This window comes from Ictidomys tridecemlineatus, chromosome 3 (genome assembly GCF_052094955.1).
Source record: "Ictidomys tridecemlineatus isolate mIctTri1 chromosome 3, mIctTri1.hap1, whole genome shotgun sequence".
Lineage (NCBI taxonomy): Eukaryota > Metazoa > Chordata > Mammalia > Rodentia > Sciuridae > Ictidomys > Ictidomys tridecemlineatus.
Window position 1 is genome coordinate 59,878,812 of NC_135479.1, and position 15,372 is coordinate 59,894,183.

At 38.6% G+C, this 15,372-nt stretch overlaps 1 protein-coding gene across 1 annotated transcript in view; it reads right to left on the reverse strand.

The window, feature by feature from the left end:
• The window catches only part of LOC144375652 (uncharacterized), a 98,178-nt gene that overhangs the window by 24,240 nt on the left and 58,566 nt on the right, over nucleotides 1–15,372 (reverse strand). The gene's annotated exons all lie outside the window — the stretch shown is intronic.

The window sequence follows — 15,372 nt, forward strand, 5'->3', positions numbered from 1 at the left end:
TGTGTCTGATATGTCATTCTACTGTCATGTGTAACTGAAAAGAACAAAATTTTAAAAATTACACTGAGATTTCACCTCACCCCACAATCAGAATAGCAATTATCAAGAATACAAGTAATGATACATATTGGCAAGAATGTGGAGGGAAAGGTAGACTCATATATTGCTTGTGGGACTGCAAATTGGTGCAACCACTTTGGAAAGCAGTATGAAGATTCCTCAGAAAACTTAAAATGGAACCAACATTTGACCCAGTTATCCCACTCCTCAGAATATACCCAAAAGACTTAAAATCGGTATACCTTAGTGACTTGGCCACATCAATTTTTATAGCAGCCAATGCACAAAGCTAAGCTATGGAACCAACTTAGATGCCCTTCAGTAGATGAATGGACAAAGAATATGTGGTATGTTTACACAATGGAATACTACTCTGTTATAAAGAATGAAATTATAGCATTTGCTGGTAAATCAATGGAACTGGAGACTATCATGCTGAGTGAATATAGAAATGTTCTTTCTATATGCAAATGCTGACTCCAATAGGCAGGGAAATGGAGGAGTAGATGTTCACCCAGGAAGGAAATGGGGGGGGAAAGGAATTGGAATGGGAAAGACAGTAGAATGAATTCAACATAACATTTCTATGTTCCTATATTAATACATGACCAGTGTAATGCCACATATGTACAACTACAAAAATTAGAAGTTATACTCCATGTATGTAGGATATGTCAAAACAGAGCCTACTGTCATGTATAACTTTTTAATGAAAGAAGAAGAAAAAAATGAATTAATAAATAGTATCAAACTAAAAAGTTTCTTCACAGCAAAGGAAACAATCAAGAACATGAAGAGAGCCTACAGAATGGGAGAAAATCTTTGCCACTTGCACCTCAGAGCACTAATCTCTAGGATATACAAAGAATTCAAAAAACTTAATGCCAAAAAAGTAACCCAATTAATAAAGGGTCAAGGAACTTAACAGACATTTGACAGAAGAAGAAATATGATTTATCAAAATATATATTTTAAAAAGTTCAACATCTCTAGCAGTTAGAAAAAATGCAAATTAAAACTACACTGAGATTTCATCTCGCTCCAGTCAGAATGGCAATTATCAAGAATACAAGTAACAATAAATGTTGGTGATGATGCAGGGGGAAATGTACACCCATACATTTCTGGGGGGACTGCAAATTGGTGCAACCACTATGGGAAGCAATATGGATATTCCTTAAAAACTTGGAATATGGGACTGAGATTGTGGCTCAGCGGTAGAGCGCTCACCTAGGACAGGCAGGACCAGGGTTCGATCCTCAGCACCACATAAAAATAAAGGCATTGGGTTGTGTCCATCTACACCTAAAAAATAAATAAATATTTTTTTAAAAAAAGAGAATAAAAACTTGGAATGAATCCACTATTTGACCCAGTTAGCCCAGTTTATACCCAAAGGACTTAAAATCAGCATACTACAGTGACACAGACACATCAATATTTACAGCAGCTCAATTCACAATAGCTAAACTATGGAACTGGCCTAGGTGCCCCTAAACAAATAAATGGATTTTTAAAAATGTGATATATATATTCAATGTAATACTACTTAGCCATAAAGAAAAATGAAATTATGGCATTTGCCAGAAAATGGATGGAACTGGAGTCTATCATGCTAAGTTAAATAAGTCAATCCCAAAAAAACAAAGGCCAAATATTCTTTCTGACATGCGGATGCTGACTCCTATAAGAGGATCAGGTAGGGAAGTATAGAAGCACTTTAGATTAGACAAAGGGGAATGAAGGGAAGGGAGGGGGAATGGGAATAGAAAAGATGGTAGAATGAATTGGACATTACTTTCCTATGTGCATACATGAATACAGTGTAATTCCACATCATGTACCACCAGAAAAAATGGGAAGTTATACTACATGTATATATAATATGTCAAAACACATTCTACTGTTGTGTATACTAATAAAAACAAATAAAAAATAAAATAAAATCATACCCCTCAAAAAGAAACAATACTCATTGATTGAATAAACCCTACCAATAAAATTATATGCCAAATGGTTCCAGATACATTACCTCTAGAAAATGCAAACTAACCACTAACAACATAAAGCAGATGAGTGGTTTCTAGGATGGGAAGTCAGAAAGTGATTACAAGTGGCCACAAGGAAACTTTCAGGGTGATGTATGTAAGTCTTCATTATCACATAGAGGTGATGAATTTCTGGTGTTTACATGTCAAGATCTGTCAGATTTTGGGCTGGGGTTGTGACTCAGTGGCAGAGTATTTGCCTCGCACATGTGAGGCACTGTGTTTGATCCTCAGCACACATAAAAATAAATAAACAAAATAAAGATATTGTGTCCATTTATAACTTTAAAAAAAGATTTGTCAGATTTTACACTTTAAACACGTGCAGTTTATTGTATGTTCATTGTAACCCAATAAAACTGTTTAGAAATACCTTACCTGATCCACCCACCACCCAGAGCTTCTCTAATTTATTAGTGTTTTTGTATATTGAAGTATAACATGGGAAAACTCAAATGAGTAATCTCCAATAAGTAAACACAAATTTTAAAAAGCAAACCAGAAAACAAGATGAAAACCCCAGCATGAGGCAATTCACACCCCTTTCATACTCTGGTCCAAGCCTGAGAAAGTGGGGTATCTGCTGGGCTCTCAGTAGCTTAGACTGCTTCCCTGAGGCTTCAGAAAAGCACAGCTCATTTTCCAAAAGGGTGGGCACTTTTTAGGATTTCTGTAAAGTAATCATTATTATTTGAGTTGACTGGAGACCTGAGCCTTTGTGAAGAAGCATAACGCAGCTTTTCATAGGAAAGAAAAATGCATTTCAACATCCCAACTGCTAGGGGCGCTGCAGAGCCCAGTGTTGAGAGCTCTTATGACATTCTAATTGTTCTCCTTTTATATTGGAATCAGGCAAAATTTGTTAGCCCTGGATCCTGGTTTATTGGAAAGAGCAGGAGTGGATACACACAACTACCTTGAATTCAAGTTCTCACAGCAGATGTGAAGCATGAGTATCTATCCATCCTAGCCAAAGAGGCAGGGAGGAAATGAGAAGAGCGCTGGCTCCAGACCCCTGAGCCTGGACGCAGACCCTGCTACTGCTGTTGTGGGGCTGGAGGAAAGTCCTTGACCTCTCTGTGCTTCGTGTATATAGTGGGGATTGTCCTACCTGCAGGGCATGTGGTTGTTAAGAGCCAAAAGTGACACTGGCAATAAAATTATATGCCAAATAGTTCCATAAAATTATATGTCAAATGGATACATAACCCAGCCCAAGAGGTTCATTTTTTATTATTTGAGATTCTTAATGACTCCTGAATCTGGATGTCCATTTGATGAGTCAGTCCAGTTAAAGGCCTCCCACTGTCCAAATTAGTGTTAATGAACTAATTCATAAAACACATTGTTTCCCAGTTTCCATTGAGAAAGCCAGAGAGAAACCTATGCTGTAAAAAAAAAAAAAATTGTCTCGAGGCAAAGCCTGGGCATCTGCAGGGGAAAAGAAGCACTATAAATGGGGGAAGAGCGGCTCTAACTCTGCAGGTGCTAGAGAACCCTCGCCTCAATGCCACCTTCCAATTGAAGTCTTTCCACTTTCCATCATTATAGCTGGGAATTTCCCAGAGCCAACTTTGACTTTTTAAACCTGCTAAGTATTCTAATGTCTCCTCTGACCCTTCTTTAATTAGTCCAATTACTTTGGCTCCTTTCCAGCTGAAGAAATGATGGCCACGTAGGTGAGAAAAAGGATGCAAGGCTACCATGTTCGTATAGTTTGGGTGATTACTATGGTTTGAGTGTTTGTCCCCTCAAAAACTCATGTTGGGATTTCTTTGCCATGGTAAGATCATGAAGCTGTGGAGCTTTGAAGAGGTAGGTAGTTCATCAATGGATTAAGGCAGTTATTGCAGATGTGAACTGTGATACAGTGAGTCCAGACCCTCTTGTTTTTTGCTCCAATGCATTTACCTGCTCTTCCATCATGTTATGTAGGATCCAGCACAAGACCCTCAGCAGATACCAGCACCAGTGCTCTTGAACTTCTTCACCTCCTGAACTATTAAAAAAATCTCTATTCTTTATAAATTACCCAGCCTAGAGTATTTTATTGTAGCAGCACAAAATAGACTGACAGTGACTGAAAAAAAATCAAGTTTATACTTCGAAGTAGAATCTCAAAGTTTATACTTATTTGCCAGTGACCCTGGCTAAGTCATGTCTACTCTCTGAGTCTCCATTTCCTCACCTGTGAATGGAACTCTTATACTTTTCATACTTTCATATAAAAAGTATATACTTTTAGGCTCAGGAGGCAGCTCAGTGATAGAGTGCTTGCCTAGCATGCACCAGGCCCTGGGTTCTATCCATAGCAGTGGGGGGAAAAAAAGTATATGTTCATACTTATTTTGAATACTCTCAGCCTAAGTCATGGGGAAAAATGTGTTGGTTGAATCAGTCTTATTACTTTGGGGATCTCACACATCACTATCAGGTGGGGAACAACTTATTGCCTTGTATTCTTCCCTCCTAGGTCTCCTACTTCCCCTTTGGGAAGTGGCCTGAGGCCTGGTGCTCCTGGAAGTTAGGTTAAGGCTACCTCTCTTTCTCCTTAGGCTTCCATACAATTTTATCATATGAAATCCCTACTAGGGTGCATATACATTCCTTAGCCAGCCTATGTCTTTTAATTGGAGAGTTGAGACCATTAACATTGTTACAAAGAGAAGTTGATTAATCCCTGCCATTTTGATTTATTGACAATGTTTCATTTGGTTCTGTTTATCATTTGTCTAGCTACACTTCAAACAAGATCTGTTCTTTTGTGACCTCTGGGATTTGTTTTTTATTTCTTCTGGGTGAATTATTTTGTTTAGTAAGTTATGTATTGCTAGTTTAGTTGTCATAAATTCTTTTAGTTTCTTATTGTTTTGGAAGGCTTTTATTTTATTTTGAATGATTGCTTTGGTGGATATAGCAGTCTTGGTTGACAAATAATTATTTTCTTTCATCACTTGGAACACATCATTTCAAGCCCTCTGGCTTTTAGAGTTTGTGCTGAGAAATCAGAAGTGATTTGGATAGGCTCAGCTCTAAATGTGATCTGACATTTTTCTCTTGAGGCTTTTAAAAATTCTATCCTTGTTCTGTATGTTAAGCATTTTAATTATAATGTTTCATGGAGAAATTCATTTTTATATCAATGTTCATTTTTATGTGGTGCTGAGGATCGAACCCAGGGTCTAACACCTGTGAGGCAAGTGCTCTACCACTGAGCTACAGTCCCAGCCCAAGAGGTTCATTTTTTATCTTGTCTATTTGAGGTTCTTAATGACTCCTGTATCTACATGTTCATTTTATTCTCAAGGTTTAGAAGTTTTTTCCATTATTATTTCCCTGAAGGGGTTATCAATTTCCTTTACCTGGAACTCACAAACCTCCTCAATTCCAGTGATTCTTAAATTTGGTCTCTTAATGTTATCCCAGAGTTCTTGAATATTCTAATCATGGTTACTTATTTTATTTTAACACTATCTAAATGTTCAATCCTGGCCACTTCATCTTCCAGCTCTGAGATTTTTGACTTAAGCATGATCTACTGTATTAGAGAGACTTTCAACTGAATATTTTATTTGATTTATTATATCTTTCATTTCCAAGATTTCTGTTTAGTTCTTTTTTAATATCTCTATCTTTTTGTTTAATTTCTCATTCATGTCCTATACTAACTTCCTTAATGCATCCAGTTGTTTTTCTTCATTCTCTTGGAATTCATTGACATTTTTATAATTATTATTTGGAATTTGGAATTTTGTATCTGATGTGTTATCTACTTTGATATCTTTGGGGTCGGTTTCTGGTGAATTATGAACTTTAGGATGTGTCAGATTATCTTGTTTTTTCATTTTTCTTGTATTTCTATGTTGGGTTTTATTCATCTGTTGGAAGGTCTTTCTCTTTTGCCCTTATGTGTGGGCCTTTTGGGGCAGTCTTCTACCTAATAGGTGAAGAAGAAATTTGTTAATTTTCTTTTTTTTCTGTAGCAATTGATTCTGTAGGCAGGACCAGGGGTTCCACCCCTATCTTCTTTTACCTGGGGACTTGTCACTAGTTTGGGGTTTTGTCTTTTCTATTCTTTGTATTAAAGTATAGTGGTATTAAAGTATAGTATTGAGTGTCATTAATTTGTGTGTGAAATATGGTGCACCATCTTTCGGTTGAGTTCTGTTCAACAGTAGAATCTCTACCCTGTGAACTTGTAGTGTCCCTGTAGATTCCCAGCATCTCTCAGAATAGGGGAAAACAAATAACAGAGACAACTAATCAAAACAATATATGGCATTAAAATAAATACCCAGTTCCTACCATGACATCTACAACATTCATTACAACAAAAAACAGGAATGGTGGGGTTAGCAATTGTCAATAGTAAAAACAGTAATTATGAACTGGATCTTGCTTTAAAGCCAGCAATAGCAGGTGTCAACTTTATTATCCATAGCAATAATAATTTCATGAGCATTAATAGTAGGAACAGGAGTTATATAAACCAATTCTAAAAGATGGTAAAAATACAGTTAATTAAGAGAAAAGAAAAATGTGCTAACAATGTAGAAAACAGCTTACAATTTCAAAAAGTGAACAGAGAGAAAACAGAAAAGATGAATCAGGTAATGGTTATAAGAAAGGAAGAGAAAAAATAGGAGAAGCAAAGGAAAGGGTGAGAAGAAAGAGAACAATAGAATTTGTCCAATAAGAGGAAAAGAAAAGAGATAAAGAGAAACAAAAAGATGGGAACAAAACAAAACCAAAAAAGCCCCAACCCTCAAAAGACAAGGCAAGGAAAATAACTACATTTCAAAATGCAAAAAATAAATATCTATATTTATATATGCTCATGAACCAATCAGCACAGCAAACACACACACACAAAAAAAAATTCCTAATGAAAAATGACAGAATCAAGGTGATCAAAATAGTTGAGAATGGATGGTCACTGTCTATGTCCAGCTATCTTTTTCCATTTCTTCTTGAGTTATGTACTGAGAGCAGGAGCAAAGGCTGAGTGTTGTTAACCCCTTCCTCTTTATGTGTTGTTCTTTGAGCAGCCAGTTTTAGTGGCCTAAGCCTGAAGCTGGTTGAAATAACCTCAGGAGCTGTAAATCTTAATAAAGAGAAAGAAAATGAGAATCAAAATAGTTAAATGACTGATTTGAGATGGCATGGAGAGCCTGTACCAGAATTTGGATTCAAATCCTGGTCTTTCCCTTGTTTAGAGCACTCCATTCTGGCTTCTTCACATCCTCCAGATAACAGGAATGTTATGTGGGACCTTAGGTTGTAGAAAGGGCTCTCCAAAAACCCTGAAGACAGGAAATATGACTTCAAATTGCAAATCTGTGTCCATTCCAGGAAAGATCTAACTCTGATACTTCCAGAGTAGAAAGTGTTCTATGTCATTAATTTCTCATCACATTACTTGGTGGAGTCCTTGAGGAATGGTGCTCCACAGGCATTCGCATTGTTCTTAGTAGTCGGATGCATGTTCAGATCAGTAATTGTCAGATTGTCCTTGGTGAGTGGTAATGTACTGGATGCACCCATTCACAGCCTCCATTCCTGCTTCCATGGGTTCTCTGTTCACTAAGTGTTTGGGGCCAGCACTGGGGTGGATAATGGCAGAGATTTGCAGGTAATGACTGGACAAGTCTTTCTATTTGGTGGTTTTTGTTTCTTGTATAGAGGATTCTTTCCAGTGAATACTAACACATATCAATTGTCACTCTCCATGCCTTCTCCTGTAGATCCATTCACTTGCCTCTCCCCACGGATCTCCTTGTCTCCCTCTTTTAATCTTCTTGAATCAACCGTCCAAGCCAGGCATCATTGTCCATGGATATCCTTCCTTCTGCCTACTTCTCTTCACACATGAATGACCAGGTGTACCACTACACCTTCTGTCCACTGGAAGGATAGCCTTTCATCAGTGTCCTTCAAGGCCACCCTAATTGAGGCTGAAAAGTAAGAATCCATTATCACCTAGTACCCATATATCAAGTCAACTCCTCCGTGAACCAAGGTTGAGGTTTTTCTTCCTTCATTAAGGTAACAGTCTCCCCCATCACCATGTATCACAGGTGTGCACTGAGGAAGAGGTGTCAGAGCATCATTGTTGGATGGATGCCACAAAAATTTGAACCACCTGCCCATACAGCTTGTGCCCTTTGGCCCTGTTTATGCCTTATATTAACTATACCTCTTAGTTTCAATATTCTTTCCGTTGACATTTTATTATTTTATTTGCTTTTTTAGGTATTTTTATTTTTTAATTTGTTCTGATTTTGATTAGTTTACCCGACAGTAGAATGCATTTTGACACATTGTGCACAAATGGAGCACAACTTCTCCTTCCTCTGGCTGAACATGGTGCAGTCACACTAATAGTGAAAGCAACATGCATATAGGGTAATAATGTCCTTCTCATTCCACCGTCCTACCCATTCCCACAGCCCTCCTCACTTCTCCCTCCCCTCCACCCAATCCAAGTTCCTTCATTCTTCCCTACCTACCACCATTAGGGATCAGCATCCACTTATCAGAGAAAACATTTGGCCTTTGGTTTTGGGGGGATTGGCTTATATCACTTAGCATGATAGTCTCCAGTTCCATCTAGTTTTCTGCAAATGCCATAATTTCATTCTTCTTTAAGGCTGAGTAATATTCCATTGTGTATATGTATCACATTTTCTGTATCCCTTCATCTGTTGAAGGGCATCTAGGTTGGTTCCATAATTTAGCTATTGTGAATTGAGTTGCCATAAATGTTGATGTGGCTATGTCATTGCAGTATGCTGATTTTTAAGTCCTTCCGGTATAAACTGAGGAGTGGATAGCTGGGTCAAATGTGGTTCCAGTCCAAGTTTTCTGAGGAATCTCCATAATTTACTTTTGATATGGATTCTTGCTGTGTTACCCAGGCTGGTCTCAGACCCCTAAGCTCAAGTAGTCCTTCTGCCTTGACTTCCCTCTAATGCTTTGACATCTGGGCCCTTGCTGACCCTGGAAGGACTGCTCCTACCAGGACTAGCCAATTTGTAGAGACAGTAAACAATTCACCCCTAAGTGCATGTTTCAACTGCAAACCAATCAGTCCAGAGCCCACAATTCCAATTACCTTCTTTATCTTTCAGCTACTATCCACCTGCTGTAATTACTCCAGGTCCAAAAGCAAAAAGAATTGCTTCTTTCTCCTTCTCCTTCCTTCTCCCCCTTTATCCCTAAGTATTAGACAAGTAGGGATGCCAAAATCATTCAAATGTGCCAATCCTAAGCTTGTTTAACCTACCTCACCCATTCCTTCCCACAGAAGCCACAATAAAAGCCCCTCTCTGCCTCCTAACTTACTCCAGTCCTTTATTTGGCCCTACATAGCATGGTGTGCCTCCCTGCTCTTGGCTTCTGTATGCCAAACTATTTTTTCAATGGCAGTCATCTTCTGATCTGTTGGAATTTTATCAACCTTAGGTATTAATGAAATCTCTATTGAATCATGCCCAAACTCAGATGCACCATTTCCATCCTATTTATGGATTACTGCCAGATCCACCCAACCTTATGACTTGGAAGGTCTGAAAGAACCCAGGTCATGATTAGCAGATTTAGTCAAGGTCATATGATGTCCAACAGTCATGTGTTTGGTATTTACCCAGTGTCATGCTAGCAGATGGTTTTTTTAATAGTTTATCATCCTCAGCAAAAGATATCAAAACCTGACCTACAATCCTTGTGATCTCCATTGTGGTTCTCATAGGGGCTTACCATGAAGTCCCCATGGTGTCTTTTCCAGTTCATATACCATGAATACTGTCCAAGATATTGGGTCATATGATTCAAGAGGAAATGCTGCTTCAGCTACAGCCTGGACCAGCTGCCAAGCCTTTTCTGGTTCTGTGCCCCATTCAAAGCTGACAAGTTCCCATATCTCCCTTGTCACATAGTAAATGACTTAGGGCATCTTGCACAAGTTGGAATATTCTACCTCCAGAACCCAAAGCACCCTATCAGGAATTGTGCCTCCTTGTTAAGAGGTGGGGGTATATGAGATGCAATAATCCATCCTTTACGTGGTAGCAAATTCCTGACATGCCCTTTACCGTCAGGCCCCTACAATTTTACTTCTTGTGATAGGCTCTGGAAATTGTAGGATTTATTTCCATACTTTTAGTACTTGTGTTTTACCAAGGCCTCCAACATTCCTGCCACTTCTTGTTCATCTGGCTGATGAATACATTTGCCAGATCAATGACTAAATATTATGAACTTCAGAGTATTTTAATGGGTTGTAGCAAATTTGAGCAATTTCTTTGATTTTTATAGTAATCTACAGTCATCCTAGAGAAGTCATCTAGGTTTTGAAAGAGCCTGATCGCTGAACCCAATAGGGATACAATAAGTAACACCATCCTGCACCTGTTTAGATCATTAAGAGAGGCATGAATCCCCGCCATTCCCTCTGGGATTCGATGCTTTTTTTTTTTAACTTATGTCTTGAACAAGGATGGGGTAGGAAAGTAGTTTCAGAGTATTCCACTTGGCCTTCCTCATTTTTAGAAGACCAAGGAACCAATTTTGCTTGTCAATTAAAATTCACACATTCCTACTATACATTCAAGATCTTGGGAAATTACTAATGGATGGAACTGAATTCTGTGGATCTTTCAAGAGACAGACTTCCATTCATTACCTGGATCTCATATTCCTCCATTCTAACATACAGGTCTCCATGTTGCTTCAGGTCCCTAATTATCGATGTCAACCCAGACCCTGTACTCAAAAGCCCTGAAACTTCTGGGTAACTTTTTAAGTGCACATGACTAAATGGACGTAAGTCTTTTGGGGATGAGAGGGCTAGGAAACTCATTACTACACATACTAGATGTGGTGAGGCCTTCTGGTGATATGGCTTTTCAGTCAATAGGATTTGAGGCTGAAAACTGAGTAGGATCTGGAAAAATTGGGTTAGAGATTGTTACATTTTATTAGCCTCAGTCTCTTGATCATTCGTCCTTTGATTTGATTTGATTGTATGAACTGATCATTATCCGTATTGTTGCCCAAAGGTCTTTCCCATAGAGACACCACATTCTGTTAATCTTCTTCATAGCTCACTAAAGATAGAGCACCCCTTCATACTTTCTCTCCCTGCTTTTCACTTCAATCTTATTTCTCATTATACTTGCCACAATGAGTTTACTTTTTTCTGAAATTCAAATGCCATCCTCAAGAAGCCCAGCTCTGTAACGAATCTCCTACCATCAGCCTCAGCCTACAGAGGAAAGACACCATTGAGCTTCTCAGTGATGCTGGTGCCCCTCTAAAAAGCACATTTTTTATGTCAATGAATTATCCTCCAGGCATTCTAATGAAACACAATCAGCTGATAAGTTTTCCAAAATTCCATACACTGCCTACTCTAGTATGCCCAGTTTAACTTTTGTAAAGCAAAACTCGTTATTTTTGCTTAGTGTGAGTCATCTATTTCTCTAATTCTCAAAAATTTTACCCCCTGACATCCTTGTTAGAGTGTTTAAATTCCATATTATGGGAATATGCTACTTTTTAAAATAAATTCTCCAGTATTTGGTTATAGGTTCTACCTCTTTGATCCAGAATCCTCAGGATCCAGTTTCATACATACTGCCCTGGCTTCTACAAATACATATAGGCTCAGGTCCTCAGCAACACCAGGAAATAGGTTGTTTTCCTCCCTGATCAGGTCCAGAATTTCACCTGTTGAGTTTTGTGGTTACTTGACTCTATTTATTTATATAGTGGTCAGATAGAGAGAAAATGGAGATCTTTATAGAAGCACAAGTTTTATTGCAACATAGAGGTCTCTATGTGCATAATTTTCAAACAAGACAGAGAAGTAACTTTGGACCTGGAGGAGTGGACCATTTATTCAGGCACAGAGAATTGGGAAGGATTGGTATTTAAAGGCATTTTTAGACAGGTATGGTGGCACATGCTTCTAATCTCAGTAACTTTGGAAGCTGAAGCAGGAGGATCACAAGTCCAAGACCAGCCTTGGCAACTTAGCAAAACCCTGTCTCAAAATTTAAAAAATAAAAATAAAAAGTGCTCCAACATATCTCGGTGGTAGAGAATCCCTGGGTTCAATTATAAGTACTGCTAAATAAATAAATAAAGGTTGTTTCCATGCATATATCAAAATATTCTCATTCCCAATCTCACAGTTCTACTCCTTTCCCAGCAGGGTCCTGACTTTGACAAAGCAAACTTGCTGCAGTTGAGAATTCAAGCTTTGCTGAAGTTAATGCAATCCTAATACAGTCCTAGTACCTGATTCTCAGCATTTTTGCCACCAAAAACCCTCTAATTCTGACACTTTCAAAAACCCTCTAATTCTGACACTTTCCCTAAATTGGTCATTAATCACCATCAGCCTTTCCTTGTCAATAGCTCCTACTAAGCCATTTGCTATGGTTTGGGTATGATTTGTCACCCTATACTTATATAGAAGTTTAGTCCCCCAAATATGTGTTGATGGCATTAAAATGGTAGAAACTTAGGGGTCTAATTATGGTGTTTAAATGCAGAGCTTTTTGGGCTGGAGCTCAGTGGTAGAGAGCCTGCCTCGCATGTGTGAGGCACTGGGTTCGATCCTCGGCATCTCATGAAAATAAATAAAGATAACTTTTTTAAAAAAGCTTTAAAAATGCAGAGCTTTTGGGGAGTGATTAGATTAGCCTAGGTCATGGGGGCCATGATTGAATTCTGATGGCTTTATAAGGAGAGTGAAAGAGACCACACAGACATAGATATATACATGCATTCCTGATATTATGTTATATAGCTAAAGGAGACTCTAGCTAGAACATATATCATACTATTTGGACTTCCAGCTTCCCAAACTGAGAACTAAATAAACCTGTGTTCTTTATAAAGTATCTTGCCTAAGGCATTTCATTATAGTAATAAAACAGGACTAATACACTCCTTAATTCAATAGTCCTTAGAATTATTACTTCCCTCTACCTCAAAGCCTGAGATATAAAATCCATCAGCACATTCCTTTTCATCAATAACAATTACACTACTGAAACCTGACATTACTATCAGTATTCCATCAATCACAAGTGATAGGGTCCTCACTGCCAGCATACAGGCAGGTAATACAGTTTGAATCCCATTTTAAGAGTTTCCTTTCCTAGAATCACTGATGATACCAACTGGCATAAGGCAAATCCTCAAGAAATGAGTTATTTTTTTAATTTATTTTTTTTTTAGTTTTAGGTGGACACAATATCTTTATTTTACATTTTTGTGGTGCTGAGGATGGAACCCAGTGCCTCGTGCATGCTAGGCGAGCACTCTACCACTGAGCCACAACCCCAGCCCCAAGAAATGAGTTTTGAAATGAAAAATTGCAGGCAGGGGCATTATTGGTTAGTGTTCTATAGAAAAATGTAAAAAGGACTGGGCATGGGAATTAGCTGAAATGCTGTGTGACTCCAACAGAGGACTCCTTGGGTCCCTAGAAGAACTCTTAAGCCAGGGTGGACTTTTAGAGAGTTTAAAAATTGAGGCAAGGGGACCAGGTCTTTGAACATTTGTATTGAACAGTCTTTGGATATTGACCGTCCTTGGGGAGGAGATACAACATGTAAGAGGCAATTCTAATCAGCCAGTATAACTTCCAAGGATTTATTTAGGGGCAAACTATCAGCTGTCAAACACACTGGCAACTAGGAAATTGAATGCATCAACCCAAAGGAAGATCCTGATGACACATCAGAGTGTGCACTAGAGGGCATATTAAAATTTCTAGCTTCAGTAGTTATTTATATTTTCTCCATGCAATTATATCAGTTATCATTTGGTGTATATTGAGGCCTTTTTGTTAGGTATAAATACATATGGTGAGCATATCTTCTCTGTCGATATTTATTTTTATAAATGTAAAACATTCATTCCCTTGGGTTCTTAGATTCTATTTTACCAGATATTAGGATTGTTATTTGTATCAGTCAGGACTCAACAAGAGAAACAGAACCAGTAAGCTATATAAGAGATTTATTTCAAGAAATTTATTTACTCAATTGAGGGGGATGACTAAACAAGTTCAAAGGTGGCCTATCAGGAAGAGCAGGCTGAAAGAGAAGGTATATAGGTGGAAGTTTTTCATCAGGGGAGCCTTGATCGGTTCTGCCATTATGACCTTTTAACTGATTGGATCATGCCCATTCAAATTATCTATGATTGACTCCCATACTTAGTTCAACTTGAGTTTTTGGACTTTAATCACATCTACAAAAGACCTATATAGCAACACCTAGATTAGTGTTTACTTGAATAGCAGGGACCTATAGCCTAGCCAAGTAGACTCATCAAAAACCATCACACTTCCCAACTTTCTTTTTATTAATATTTCCTTAATGTGGTGATATTCTCTTTGGCACCCCCCCCATGATGTCTACATCTGCCTCTACTTGATTTTATGCAGGCTTGTGAGTGCTTTGACCAAGAATATAGCATAATTGGTCTAGGTGGCTTCTAAAGTATGTCATACTTAGACACAGGTATTCTTTCTTGTTCACTTGAACACTCCAACCCAGAGCCCCCCAGGTAATAAATCCACCTACCTGAGTCTATTGTGTTGAAGAGAACACACTTAAGCACTCAGATTAAATTCAAGCTGAGCTCATCCTTAAGCCATCTACTTGGTACCCCATGTACCAAACATGTAGATGAAAAAAACATGTGGAAAGGGAACATCTCCAGCATCAAGTCATCTCAACAGAAGCTAGACACAGTGAGATAGAGAATATCCACCCAGACCATTCCCCTTCCAAATTCCTGACCCTCACCGTCGAAGAGCATAATTAAGTGGTTGTTTTTTTAAACTACTACCTTTTGGAGTGGTTAACAGAGCAGTAGATATCAGGAACCCCTGGAATATGTTGTTCTATCAAATTCCTGAGAAGATACTCTGAACCCTTAAGTGTCTATGCCCAGTACATCCTGAAACACCACTTCAGGGTTTTGCTCTTTTTAGACCCAATCTTGCCTGCCCTTCCTTCCCTAGGAACACTGGCATGCTATTTTCTCTGGGTAGTTGGCGCGGGGCATCTACCTCCAAGCATTCTACCAGCCACTGGTAACTCTCCGACCTCCAAGTTCTCTATCAGACCTGTCTCTACCCAGACAAACTTGAGAATTCCCTTCAAAACCTTGCAGGCTGACGAGCCAGTCCGGAGGATGGGTGGAGGAGGTTGCCATGGAGACAGGTCCAGGGCCCCGG